Here is a 14,951-nt window from a genome sequence, read left to right as displayed (position 1 = left end):
CATGCCTTTAGAGTTTATAAATAAACCAGAGGAAAATTGTTCCCTATCATATTCTCCAGAGAGCACAGAAAGTGATGGGTCAAAAGAGAGGAAGTGGAGAAGGGTAGGAGGGAGATATTGGTACCCTCAACAGAGGGAGACATGATAAAACCCCCTTTACCAATGTAGCATAGTTTTATTCTCTGGTGGTTTAAAGGAGAAATGCTCCCATAAACATGGGGATGTGAATATTTGGCCCCCATGTGGTGGTGCTGTTTGATGAAGTTGTAGAGTCTTTAGGACATATAGCATTACTGGAGGATGTACGTTACTGGAGGTTGACTTTGAAAGCATATATATATATATATATATATATATATATATATATATATATATCTTTACCCTACTTCTACTTTATGCTTGCACTTGAAGATCTGCTCACTGAACATCCTACTCCACCAACCTGGCACCGTGTCTCCACACTATGATGGGCATATCCACTGAACTATAAGCACCAATACCTGAAACCGGAGAGCCAGTTTTCAAACATCAGTCCCTATGATTTACTTCCAACTCTAAATTCAAACTTCATTTTGTCTATTTGCACTTTTGTGCCATTTATGTAGCCTAGCAGGGAAAGGCATATTGTTCTGATGGAAAAAGTAAACCAATGAAGTTTAATATCGCATCTCTTTAATTTAAGAATGAGTCATTTGGAGGCTGGAGATTGAGGAGAGCTACAGTTCTTATAGAAAACCTGAGTTTGGTTCTTAACACCCATGTTGGGTATCTCAAAACCATCAGTACCTCTACCTCCAGGGTTCTAATGTCCTTTCCTAGCTTCCACATTGGTGCACATACACACACACACACACACACACACACACACACACACACACAGAGAGAGAGAGAGAGAGAGAGAGAGAGAGAGAGAGAGAGAGAGAGAGACCCACACAGAGGCACACGCAAATAAATAAAAATAAACATAAATATCTAAAAATGAATAATTTTGATATTTTATACTTTAAAACACTATCAGAGATGCATCCCACCAAAAGAATCTGTTTAACATGAAAAACATTCTGTTGTTAGCTAACATATTCATAGGGAAATTTTCTGAATTAATTAGATGATGACAATCACAATGATGACATTTCTTAAGTCTTTTTTTTTTTTTTATTAACTTGAGTATTTCTTATATACATTTCGAGTGTTATTCCCTTTCCCGGTTTCCGGGCAAACATCCCCCTCCCCCCTCCCCTTCCTTATGGGTGTTCCCCTCCCAACCCTCCCCCCATTGCCGCCCTCCCCCCATAGACTAGTTCACTGTGGGTTCAGTCTTAGCAGGACCCAGGGCTTCCCCTTCCACTGGTGCTCTTACTAGGATATTCATTGCTACCTATGGGGTCAGAGTCCAGGGTCAGTCCATGTATAGTCTTTAGGTAGTGGCTTAGTCCCTGGAAGCTCTGGTTGCTTGGCATTGTTGTACTTTTGGGGTCTCGAGCACCTTCAAGCTCTTCCAGTTCTTTCTCTGATTCCTTCAATAGGGGACCTATTCTCAGTTCAGTGGTTTGCTGCTGGCATTCGCCTCTATATTTGCTGTATTCTGGCTGTGTCTCTCAGGAGCGATCTACATCCGGCTCCTGTCGGTCTGCACTTCTTTGCTTCATCCATCTTGTCTAATTGGGTGGCTGTATATGTATGGGCCACATGTGGGGCAGGCTCTGAATGGGTGTTCCTTCAGTCTCTGTTTTAATCTTTGCCTCTCCCTTCCCTGCCAAGGGTATTCTTTTTCCTCATTTAAAGAAGGAGTGAAGCATTCACATTTTGATCATGCGTCTTGAGTTTCGTTTGTTCTAGGGATCTAGGGTAATTCAAGCATTTGGGCTAATAGCCACTTATCAATGAGTGCATACCATGTATGTCTTTCTGTGATTGGGTTAGCTCACTCAGGATGATATTTTCCAGTTCCAACCATTTGCCTACGAATTTCATAAACTCGTTGTTTTTGATAGCTGAGTAATATTCCATTGTGTAGATGTACCACATTTTCTGTATCCATTCCTCTGTTGAAGGGCATCTGGGTTCTTTCCAGCTTCTGGCTATTATAAATAAGGCTGCGATGAACATAGTGGAGCACGTGTCTCTTTTATATGTTGAGGCATCTTTTGGGTATATGCCCAAGAGAGGTATAGCTGGATCATCAGGCAGTTCAATGTCCAATTTTCTGAGGAACCTCCAGACTGATTTCCAGAATGGTTTTACCAGTCTGCAATCCCACCAACAATGGAGGAGTGTTCCTCTTTCTCCACATCCTCGCCAGCATCTGCTGTCACCTGAGTTTTTGATCTTAGCCAATCGCACTGGTGTGAGGTGAAATCTCAGGGTTGTTTTGATTTGCATTTCCCTTATGACTAAAGATGTTGAACATTTCTTTAGGTGTTTCTCAGCCATTCGGCATTCCTCAGCTGTGAATTCTTTGTTTAGCTCTGAACCCCATTTTTTAATAGGGTTATTTGTTTCCCTGCGGTCTAACTTCTTGAGTTCTTTGTATATTTTGGAAATAAGGCCTCTATCTGTTGTAGGATTGGTAAAGATCTTTTCCCAATCTGTTGGTTGCCGTTTTGTCCTAACCACAGTGTCCTTTGCCTTACAGAAGCTTTGCAGTTTTATGAGATCCCATTTGTCGATTCTTGATCTTAGAGCATAAGCCATTGGTGTTTTGTTCAGGAAATTTTTTCCAGTGCCCATGTGTTCCAGATGCTTCCCTAGTTTTTCTTCTATTAGTTTGAGTGTGTCTGGTTTGATGTGGAGGTCCTTGATCCACTTGGACTTAAGCTTTGTACAGGGTGATAAGCATGGATCGATCTGCATTCTTCTACATGTTGCCCTCCAGTTGAACCAGCACCATTTGCTGAAAATACTATCTTTTTTCCATTGGATGGTTTTGGCTCCTTTGTCAAAAATCAAGTGACCATAGGTGTGTGGGTTCATTTCTGGGTCTTCAATCCTATTCCATTGGTCTATCTGTCTGTCTCTGTACCAATACCATGCAGTTTTTATCACTATTGCTCTGTAATACTGCTTGAGTTCAGGGATAGTGATTCCCCCTGAAGTCCTTTTATTGTTGAGGATAGCTTTAGCTATCCTAGGTTTTTTGTTATTCCAGATGAATTTGCAAATTGTTCTGTCTAACTCTTTGAAGAATTGGATTGGTATTTTGATGGGGATTGCATTGAATCTGTAGATTGCTTTTGGTAAAATGGCCATTTTTACCATATTAATCCTGCCAATCCATGAGCATGGGAGATCTTTCCATCTTCTGAGGTCTTCTTCAATTTCTTTCCTCAGTGTCTTGAAGTTCTTATTGTACAGATCTTTTACTTGCTTGGTTAAAGTCACACCGAGGTACTTTATATTATTTGGGTCTATTATGAAGGGTGTCGTTTCCCTAATTTCTTTCTCGGCTTGTTTCTCTTTTGTATAGAGGAAGGCAACTGATTTATTTGAGTTAATTTTATACCCAGCCACTTTACTGAAGTTGTTTATCAGCTTTAGTAGTTCTCTGGTGGAACTTTTGGGATCACTTAAATATACTATCATGTCATCTGCAAATAGTGATATTTTGACCTCTTCTTTTCCGATCTGTATCCCTTTGATCTCCTTTTGTTGTCTGATTGCTCTGGCTAGAACTTCAAGAACTATATTGAATAAGTAGGGAGAGAGTGGGCAGCCTTGTCTAGTCCCTGATTTTAGTGGGATTGCTTCAAGTTTCTCTCCATTTAGTTTAATGTTAGCAACTGGTTTGCTGTATATGGCTTTTACTATGTTTAGGTATGGGCCTTGAATTCCTATTCTTTCCAGGACTTTTATCATGAAGGGGTGTTGAATTTTGTCAAATGCTTTCTCAGCATCTAATGAAATGATCATGTGGTTCTGTTCTTTCAGTTTGTTTATATAATGGATCACGTGGATGGTTTTCCGTATATTAAACCATCCCTGCATGCCTGGGATGAAGCCTACTTGATCATGGTGGATGATTGTTTTGATGTGCTCTTGAATTCGGTTTGCCAGAATTTTATTGAGTATTTTTGCGTCGATATTCATAAGGGAAATTGGTCTGAAGTTCTCTTTCTTTGTTGTGTCTTTGTGTGGTTTAGGTATAAGAGTAATTGTGGCTTCATGGAAGGAATTCGGTAGGGCTCCATCTGTTTCAATTTTGTGGAATAGTTTGGATAATATTGGTATGAGGTCTTCTATGAAGGTTTGATAGAATTCTGCACTAAACCCGTCTGGACCTGGGCTCTTTTTGGTTGGGAGACCTTTAATGACTGCTTCTATTTCCTTAGGAGTTATGGGGTTGTTTAACTGGTTTATCTGTTCCTGATTTAACTTCGATACCTGTTATCTGTCTAGGAAATTGTCCATTTCCTGAAGATTTTCAAATTTTGTTGAATATAGGTTTTTATAGTAAGATCTGATGATTTTTTGAATTTCCTCCGAATCTGTAGTTATGTCTCCCTTTTCATTTCTGATTTTGTTAATTTGGACACACTCTCTGTGTCCTCTCGTTAGTCTGGCTAAGGGTTTATCTATCTTGTTGATTTTCTCAAAGAACCAACTTTTGGTTCTGTTGATTCTTTCTATGGTCCTTTTTGTTTCTACTTGGTTGATTTCAGCTCTGAGTTTGATTATTTCCTGCCTTCTACTCCTCCTGGGTGTATTTGCTTCTTTTTGTTCTAGAGCTTTTAGGTGTGCTGTCAAGCTGCTGACATATGCTCTTTCCTGTTTCTTTCTGCAGGCACTCAGCGCTATGAGTTTTCCTCTTAGCACAGCTTTCATTGTGTCCCATAAGTTTGAGTATGTTGTATCTTCATTTTCATTAAATTCTAAAAAGTTTTTAATTTCTTTCTTTATTTCTTCCTTAACCAGGTTATCATTGAGTAGAGCATTGTTCAATTTCCACGTATATGTGGGCATTCTTCCCTTATTGTTATTGAAGACCAGTTTTAGGCCGTGGTGGTCCGATAGCACGCATGGGATTATTTCTATCTTTCTGTACCTGTTGAGGCCCGTTTTTTGACCAATTATATGGTCAATTTTGGAGAAAGTACCATGAGGAGCTGAGAAGAAGGTATATCCTTTTGCTTTAGGATAGAATGTTCTATAAATATCCGTTAAGTCCATTTGGCTCATGACTTCTCTTAGTCTGTCTACATCACTGTTTAATTTCTGTTTCCATGATCTGTCCATTGATGAGAGTGGGGTGTTGAAATCTCCCACTATTATTGTGTGAGGTGCAATGTGTGTTTTGAGCTTTAGTAAGGTTTCTTTTACATATGTAGGTGCCCTTGTATTTGGGGCATAGATATTTAGGATTGAGAGTTCATCTTGGTTGATTTTTCCTTTGATGAATATGAAGTGTCCTTCCTTATCTTTTTTGATGACTTTTAGTTGGAAATTGATTTTATTTGATATTAGAATGGCTACTCCAGCTTGCTTCTTCTGACCATTTGCTTGGAAAGTTGTTTTCCAGCCTTTCACTCTGAGATAGTGTCTGTCTTTGTCTCTGAGGTGTGTTTCCTGTAGGCAGCAGAATGCAGGGTCCTCGTTGCGTATCCAGTTTGTTAATCTATGTCTTTTTATTGGGGAGTTGAGGCCATTGATATTGAGAGATATTAAGGAATAGTGATTATTGCTTCCCGTTATATTCATATTTGATGTGAGGTTATGTTTGTGTGCTTTCATTCTCTTTGTTTTGTTGCCAAGACGATTAGTTTCTTGCTTCTTCTAGGGTATAGCTTGCCTCCTTATGTTGGGCTTTACCATTTATTATCCTTTGTAGTGCTGGATTTGTAGAAAGATATTGTGTAAATTTGGTTTTGTCATGGAATATCTTGGTTTCTCCATCGATGTTAATTGAGAGTTTTGCTGGATACAGTAATCTGGGCTGGCATTTGTGTTCTCTTAGGGTCTGTATAACATCAGTCCAGGATCTTCTGGCCTTCATAGTTTCTGGCGAGAAGTCTGGTGTGATTCTGATAGGTCTCCCTTTATATGTTACTTGACCTTTTCCCCTTACTGCTTTTAATATTCTTTCTTTATTTTGTGCGTTTGGTGTTTTGACAATTATGTGACGGGAGGTGTTTCTTTTCTGGTCCAATCTATTTGGAGTTCTGTAGGCTTCCTGTATGTCTATGGGTATCTCTTTTTTTAGGTTAGGGAAGTTTTCTTCTATGATTTTGTTGAAGATATTTACTGGTCCTTTGAGCTGGGAGTCTTCACTCTCTTCTATACCTATTATCCTTAGGTTTGATCTTCTCATTGAGTCCTGGATTTCCTGTATGTTTTGGACCAGTAGCTTTTTCCGCTTTATATTATCTTTGACAGTTGAGTCAATGATTTCTATGGAATCTTCTGCTCCTGAGATTCTCTCTTCCATCTCTTGTATTCTGTTGGTGAAGCTTGTATCTACAGCTCCTTGTCTCTTCTTTTGGTTTTCTATATCCAGGGTTGTTTCCATGTGTTCTTTCTTTCTTTTTTTTTTTTTTTAATTTTATTTTTTTTTATTTTATTTTATTTTTTATTATCTTGAGTATTTCTTATATACATTTCAAGTGTTATTCCCTTTCCCGGTTTCCGGACAGACATCACCCTCCCCCCTCCCCTTCCTTGTGGGTGTTCCCCTCCCAAACCTCCCCCCATTGCCACCCTCCCCGCATAGTCTAGTTCACTGGGGGTTCAGTCTTAGCAGGACCCAGGGCTTCCCCTTCCACTGGTGCTCTTACTAGGATATTCATTGCTACCTATGGGGACAGAGTCCAGGGTCAGTCCATGTATAGTCTTTAGGTAGTGGCTTAGTCCCTGGAAGCTCTGGTTGCTTGACATTGTTGTACTTTTGGGGTCTCGAGCACCTTCAAGCTCTTCCAGTTCTTTCTCTGATTCCTTCAACGGGGGACCTATTCTCAGTTCAGTGGTTTGCTGCTGGCATTCGCCTCTGTATTTGCTGTATTCTGGCTGTGTCTCTCAGGAGCGATCTACATCCGGCTCCTGTCGGTCTGCACTTCTTTGCTTCATCCATCTTGTCTAATTGGGTGGCTGTATATGTATGGGCCACCTGTGGGGCAGGCTCTGAATGGGTGTTCCTTCAGTCTCTGTTTTAATCTTTGCCTCTCCCTTCCCTGCCAAGGGTATTCTTTTTCCTCCTTTAAAGAAGGAGTGAAGCATTCACATTTTGATCATCTGTCTTGAGTTTCCTTTGTTCTAGGGATCTAGGGTAATTCAAGCATTTGGGCTAATAGCCACTTATCAATGAGTGCATACCATGTATGTCTTTCTGTGAGTGGGTTAGCTCACTCAGGATGATATTTTCCAGTTCCAACCATTTGCCTACGAATTTCATAAACTCGTTGTTTTTGATAGCTGAGTAATATTCCATTGTGTAGATGTACCACATTTTCTGTATCCATTCCTCTGTTGAAGGGCATCTGGGTTCTTTCCAGTTTCTGGCTATTATAAATAAGGCTTCTATTTCCATTTTTAATTCCTTCAACTGTTTGATTGTGTTTTCCTGGAATTCTTTCAGGGATTTTTGCGATTCCTCTCTGTAGGCTTTTACTTGTTTATTAATGTTTTCCTGTGCTTCCCTAAGTGTGTTCAGGTCTTTCCTGAAGTCCTCCAGCATCATGATCAAATATGATTTTGAAACTAGATCTTGCTTTTCTGGTGTGTTTGGATATTCCATGTTTGTTTTGGTGGGAGAATTGGGCTCCGATGATGGCATGTAGTCTTGGTTTCTGTTGCTTGGGTTCCTGCGCTTGCCTCTCGCCATCAGATTATCTCTAGTGTTACTTTGTTCTGCTATTTCTGACAGTGGCTAGACTGTCCTATAAGCCTGTGTGTCAGGAGTGCTGTAGACCTGTTTTCCTCTCTTTCAGTCAGTTATGGGGACAGAGTGTTCTGCTTTCGGGCGTGTAGTTTTTCCTCTCTACAGGTCTTCAGCTGTTCCTGTGGGCCTGTGTCTTGAGTTCACCAGGCAGCTTTCTTGCAGCAGAAAATTTGGCCTTACCTGTGGTCCCGAGGCTCAGGTTTGCTCGTGGGGTGCTGTCCAGGGGCTCTCTGCAGCGGCAGCAACCAGGAAGACCTGTGCCGCCGTTTCCGGGAGCTTCAGTGCACCAGGGTTCCAGATGGTCTTTGGCTTTTTCCTCTGGCGTCCGAGATGTGTGTGTAGAGAGCAGTCTCTTCTGGTTTCCCAGGCTTGTCTGCCTCTCTGAATGTTCAGCTCTCCCTCCCACGGGATTTGGGTGCAGAGAACTGTTTATCCGGTCTGTTTCCTTCTGGTTCTGGTGGTGTCTTAGGCACAGGGGTCCTGCCGCTCCTGGGCCCTCCCCCACGGGAGCCCAGAGGCCTTATACAGTTTCCTCTTGGGCCAGGGATGTGGGCAGGGGTGAGCAGTGTTGGTGGTCTCTTCCGCTCTGCAGCCTCAGGAGTGCCCACCTGACCAGGTGGTTGGGTCTCTCTCTCACCGGGTCTGGGAGCAGAGAGCTGCTGCGGGCCGGGATCCGCGGGTGTGGGACTAAGTCTTAAAAATATACTAAAAGGTAAAGTACCTCAATTATTGTTTTAATAATAACAATTTTAATTATCATATCAAATGATATGCAAAATATCTTCAAAACATTTGACCATTGTGCATTTTAAGTAGTTACCAAACTTTTTTATGCTGTTGAGATGTTTAACATTTGCAAATTAAAGAAACTATATAGGGTAGTTTAAGATGTGGCAGGTACACAGATTAATCACATCGGACAGTGAGATTTTGTTCTACTTTTCCATTTGTTGAAGAGGGCTTCCTCACTATAACAGAAGTTATACATTGTACAAAGTAAATGAACCTCTTCTGGAAGACTTGGTGCCTTCAACAATTCTTTTTGAAATTAGCACCATATTTCTAAATTGGGTTAAAGGACTTGTCTGCAGCATATGCTTCCCAGGAAAAGTCTGACTTCAGTATTTTATTTTTGACTTCTCATCTTCAATATAAGAAATTATGCATACTGGATTTCTAAAAATCAGCACTAATTCAATAATGTTAGAGGCTAAAAAATTGATAATAATGCTTCTTGTTGTAGTATTATGGAAACATCTACTTCTGTTTCCAAAATGTTTTGTTTCCTAGGTTTACCTAACCATTATAGTAAATATGCTTGGCAGAAGACAGAACTCTATTTCTTTGCTTAATCAAATGCAGTATAACATGTCTTGTACTGTGTATAGTACAATTTTCATCACTACAAAATTAAATTATAATATACAAAGAATATAAAACTAAATAGAAAAGGCAAAACATGTAGTCTTTAAAATGTATATGTAAGAGTCAGAAAGGAGACAAAAAAAACCCCCTGAAGACTAAATGAAAAGAAAAGAAGGATTAAGGATAAAAAAGCAGAAGAGAGAATATAGGGGAGTTATTTTAAAACTATACAGTGATTTAAAAAAGCCAAAATATTTGCATCGGCAATTATATTTTACTTTGTCAATGAAATCATTATTGTGAAAACAATGTATTTTTATTCAAATATATTTGACTTATTTAGAGCCCAGTAATTTTATATACACATGAATATACCGATTTTAAGGCACAACTTAGAGCAATACCTTTCATGTGCAATTTTGTCTTTCTCATTTACCTTCCTTTGCATTGTCAGGGTTACTGAAACCATTAAAAATGAATGCCAACTCTGACAATGATTTACATTTGTGACTGGTTTTTGCATACAGGCTCTCTTTCACTCATTTTTCTTTATGTAATTTAGTCTAGAGGGGAGACAGATACAGGCAGAGTTAAATGGTGGCTTTAAAGTCCTCAGCTTTAGACTCTTGCAAGCCTTGTTACCTACTACAGGACACTTCAAATCTGCCACCTGAGTATGATTCCTACTTGGCAGGCAAGTGTGGGGCAGACTGATTGTTAATGAGACATGTCAAGTGTGTTCTCTGAAGCTATAAGCAATCTCTCAGATGTAAAGGTAGAATGTATGTGAAAATGACAATCACCTAGGTTAGAGTAACATTAGCGATTGTGAAGGGGATTAAACATCTAACGCTTATATCTGAAAACATTACCATCATCTCTTGTATATTGTTTGGCATTAACTGGCATGGTGTTGACTGACAGTCTAAGCATAAGATGCAATAAGAGTCTACCTGCCAATGAACAGACACACACTCTACATATGGGAGGCCTCAAGAAGAAGGCTAATAGAATTTTAAACATGACGCATGGTTTAGAAATTACAAAGTTAGATGTCTTAAACACGGTGTATTGGGTGACACCTGAGCTAGTTATTGGCTGAGCAGCTCTGGGATTTGATAGTAGCTGATTCTGAAAATGGTTATTTTATTTTTAGAACCATAAGGTAGGTGTGCTATTTTGTTTCAGGTATACAAGGCTATTTTAGGTGATATGAGTTGTGGAGAAAAATGTCTGATGTGCATATTCAAGCAGGAGGATGGAGGGTTTTCTGCCGGCCTCTTGCAGAAGGGCCAATGTGGAATGTTGAAGGGAGAAAAGCTAATGTCAGGACTAAACCATCCGTTACTGCAGGAGAAGTACAGCTTTAGAGTATAAGGTAGTTCACATGTAAATGATGACTTATAAATAGTAAAAGACAAGTATAATAAAGACAAGACACCCATCACAGATTGCTAAAGAATTTAAGACAACACTTGCCTAAGAGTTTGAGAGACAATCTTCAAATTTATGGGTGAATAAAATGAATCTTGCAGCTTATGAAAAATTTGGTTGTATGAACTTATTTATCTGGAACTATGTTTATATGTGATTACAACTGTGACTAAGCTAATGGGAAAACTTTATTCCCCCCTTTTTATTTTCAAAGGAATTGGCCCAATTACATAAAGTGTAAAGAAGCTGTGGGAATTAATGCCTGAAAACCATACTTGTAGATGATAATACTCTAGAAGAGAGGTAACCATTGCAAATTGGGCTAAACTTTCTATTTTTAGTATTATTTGATGTTAAGAAGTTTTTGAGTTAAAATATATTTACACAGTATACAAAAGTATTTTAATATAGCTCTTGTCTTTAATACTTTAAAATTATTACTTTGCCAGATCAGTCTAAGACTGTATTTAATTGTACCTTTCATATAAAATACTGACTTTCTTAGTATCATTTTTCCTATATTGTCAGGGTCATTAAAACCAGGTCCAAGTGAAGCAAACACTCAATAATTAATGTGTCTGTTTATTCTTTGTACTCTCTTATTCTTACATATTATTCAAATAATATTTATTTATTTATTTATTTGTTTGTTTACTTCTCTCTGTGTGTGTGTGTGTGTGTGTGTGTGTGTGTGTTTTCACACTTATGTGAGTGCCAGCAGAAGGTGTCAGATCCCCTATCACTGGACACCAGACAGTTATGATTCGCCTGATACTGATGGGTACTGGGAACAAAGTTCTGATCTTCTAGAAGAGAGGAAAACACTCTTAAGTTCTGTGCTGTCTTCCATTCCCTATTCTTCTTTTTCTTACATCATTTAGTGCAAAGGGAAAAACACAATGAAAAGTTAAGCTATTGCTCGTAAATGGGAAATGACCTGCTTCAAAATCCTTGGCTCCAGGCTACTGTCTGCTTTGGATTCTAAACCATTTTGCTCATGTTACATTGCTCTGGATTTTGACATATTATCAATATTATCAATAGGTCCCTTGATATGTCTCAATGTGGTAAAAACAAAATCATATCTAACTGTCATTGTCCTATTATGGCTCAGATGTGGACTTTCATGTGAAAATTATGTTACATCCTTTATATAACTCCACTGGGTTTAGAAAACAAAACACAACACAACAACAACAAAACCTAGAGGAATATAGTGAGTCCAGCAATGATTTTTGTGCAGACAAATGATCCAGCCATACAACGTGGAGCAGTTAGAAAGGAGTTTAGAGTGAACTTTATTCTACTGCCAACATCTACTTACCATGAAACTCTAAAGTGGTGATGTCAGTGGTAAGATATTTAAGTCACAGTGTAATAACTTATCTTGTAGTTTTCATTATTATCCTCAGTTAGGAAGATTGTTTGTAAATATCATGATAAGGAACATCCATACACATAAACATACAAAGCCTTTGAATATTAGTCTTTGAAATATCACTCTCTTTGTTAGCGTTTCTATTGCTGCAATGAAATCACCATGACCCAAAAGCAACTTGGAAAGGAAAGGGTTTATTGAGCTAATACTTACAGATTATATAGTTCATCATTAGAGGAAGTCAGGACAGGAACTCATGCAGGGCAGGAACCTGGAGGCAGGAGTTGATGCAGAGGCCATGGAGGATGTTGCTTATTGGCTTCCTCCTCATGGTTTACTCAGCCTGCTTTATTATAGAACTCAGAACCACCAGTCCATGTATGGCACCACCTACCATATGCTGGTTCCCCACACACATGGATCTCTAATCGAGAAAATGCCGTACAGCTGGATCTCATGGCATTTCCTCAACCGAGGCTCCTTCATCTCTGACAACTCTAACTTGTGTCAAGTTGACACACAAACCAGCCACTACAACCACCTTTGATATTCTAAAAATCCTCAGCTAAGATTCCTTTTAAAAAATATAGTCAATAAGCCAATTTGTTTCTTCTTTGATGCATTTGAATTATAAGGGTCCATGATTTGTCAAAGAATGATACCCCAGACTCAAATAGTATACGAAAGCAAAGAGCATTTATTCTGGATAATTACAGCATGAAGGGGTCTACCATTCGTCAAGATGGAGACTAGAGGGTAAATTCACAGGCACAATTTAAGGCAGATTAGGGGGATTCCAGGAAGGAGTAGGTGACCTTTATTTATCCTGGTAGGTTGACTCAGTCTTTAGGTGTATAGTATCTTTGGGATTGATTTGGACTCTGGGGCCTTTCCAGATCCACTGTTCGGGGGTAGGGGGGCTGGAAACTGTTACTGAAGTACTGTTCTTAGTCTAGATGATGAGGCAGTTTTTAAACTTTTTTTTATTAGATATATTTCTTTACTTACATTTCAAATGGTATTCCCTTTCCCGGTTTCCTGTCCATAAGACGGCATCCCCACCCCTCCTCCATATGGGTGTTCCCCCCATCCATCTCCCTTACTGCCCCCCTGACATTCCCCTGCACTGGGGGTCAACCTTGGTAGGACCAAGAGCTTCCCCTTCCACTGGTGTCCCAACAAGGCTATTCTCTGCTACATATGTAGTTGGAGCCCTGGGTCAGTCCATGTATAGTCTTTGGATAGTGGTTTAGTCCCTGGAAGCTCTGGTTGGTTGGCATTGTTGTTCTTATGGGGTTGCAAGCCCCTTCAGCTCTTTCAATCCTTCGTCTAATTCCTCTAAATGGGGTCCTGTTCTCAGATCAGTGATTTGCTGCTAGCATTGACCTCTGTATCGGACATGCTTTGGATGTGTCTCTCAGGAAAGATCTATATCTGGTCCCTTTCAGCATGTACTTTTTTTTAGCTTTATCAATATTATCTAGTTTGGTGGCTGTGTATATATGGGCCACATGTGGGGCAGACTCTGAATGGCCATTCCTTCAGTCGCTGCTCTAAACTTTGCTTCCATATCTCCTCTTATGGACATTTTTTTCCACTTTCAAGAAGGAGCGGGAGCATCTGCAGATAAGGCAGTTTTTGATTAGCTGCCCTTAGACTGTTTTTTTTCCAGTAACTGACTTACATAGATGTGCCTAGTTCCTGGAAACAGAAACTAAGTCCTAGTCTCTCAAAATGTCTGTTTGAAGCCTGTCATGGAGTCAGGCTGGCTCAGCCCTCTCATTTCCTTCGTGAGCAATGGGCCATCTTAATCCTTGAGATGTTTCCATGGTCTGGTAGTGTTTTTTGAGACTCATCAGTTGAACAGTGGAAATCTGTTCCTTAACAAACCAAACTTAAACTACAGGTTAAGGCAAGCATCAATAGGATAAATGGGCTGGTCAGAGTGGGACAAAGACAGTCAGTCTTCCAAGGAGACCAGTTCAAAAGGGGGACTGAGACTGGTCTCTTTCTATCGTTCTGTCTTGTAATCTCTTTCTGACTAAGGCCATGGATTCTTTGACCACCCCTGAGTGGTCAACATAGAAACAACATTCCTCATCTAAGGCTGCACAGAGTCCTCCCTGTGAGAGGAATGGCATGTTTAGGCCTTTTCTGTTTTGTAAAACTACTTCTGCTAGGAAAGAAAGGGAATACTTCATGGCCATGATGGACTTTTTGGGCTCCTATAAATCTGTATCTACAGCCATCTATAGAGCCTCATAATTTTTGTCCTAAAGTATTAGGGCTGAGGCCCCTATACTAACAGTTTCAGCCAGCCCTATGCCAAGGAAGGATCCCAGTGACACAGCAGAAATGCCTGTTCTCTTTACCCAATTGGATAGAGATACCAGTTAGTTGAAGACTTACCACTCCCCTGAATAGTAATCCAGCCTAGGGACCAGTACCAGAACACAAAAATCCCCAGTCATATTTATAATCAGGCCATAAATGCATGGTGAAAGCCCCAAGGCATAGGCCCATCAAGTATGCTCTGAGGGCATAATGCACCCCACAACAGCAAGGACTACAGTATGGTTACAGATGTGAGAACAGGCTGAAGGTATGCTATTTCCAATGCAAAGTCCCTGACCCATTATGATTGTAGGCATACCTCTGTCTGACTCTCGCCATCTACATTAAATACCATCTATGGTCTATTAATAGTCCCCAGGGAGTGAGGATAGATATATATATATATATATTCATGGTAAGGACCATTAAGCATAACCAGCAGTTCTGAGTTAGATATAGGCAGGAGGAATTGAGGACCTGAAAGATAGCTTCTAATAGGTATAAGGGCCCTGACTTAGGCATTGGAGTGGGTAATGGAGCTGGATCTTGCTGGGGAGAATAGAGGGACCTGGA

The sequence above is a fragment of the Rattus norvegicus genome, chromosome 16 (genome assembly GCF_036323735.1).
Source record: "Rattus norvegicus strain BN/NHsdMcwi chromosome 16, GRCr8, whole genome shotgun sequence".
In the NCBI taxonomy this organism is placed as follows: Eukaryota; Metazoa; Chordata; class Mammalia; order Rodentia; family Muridae; genus Rattus; species Rattus norvegicus.
The sequence above is the reverse complement of the archived record's forward strand: the minus strand, read 5'-3'. Positions refer to the sequence as shown.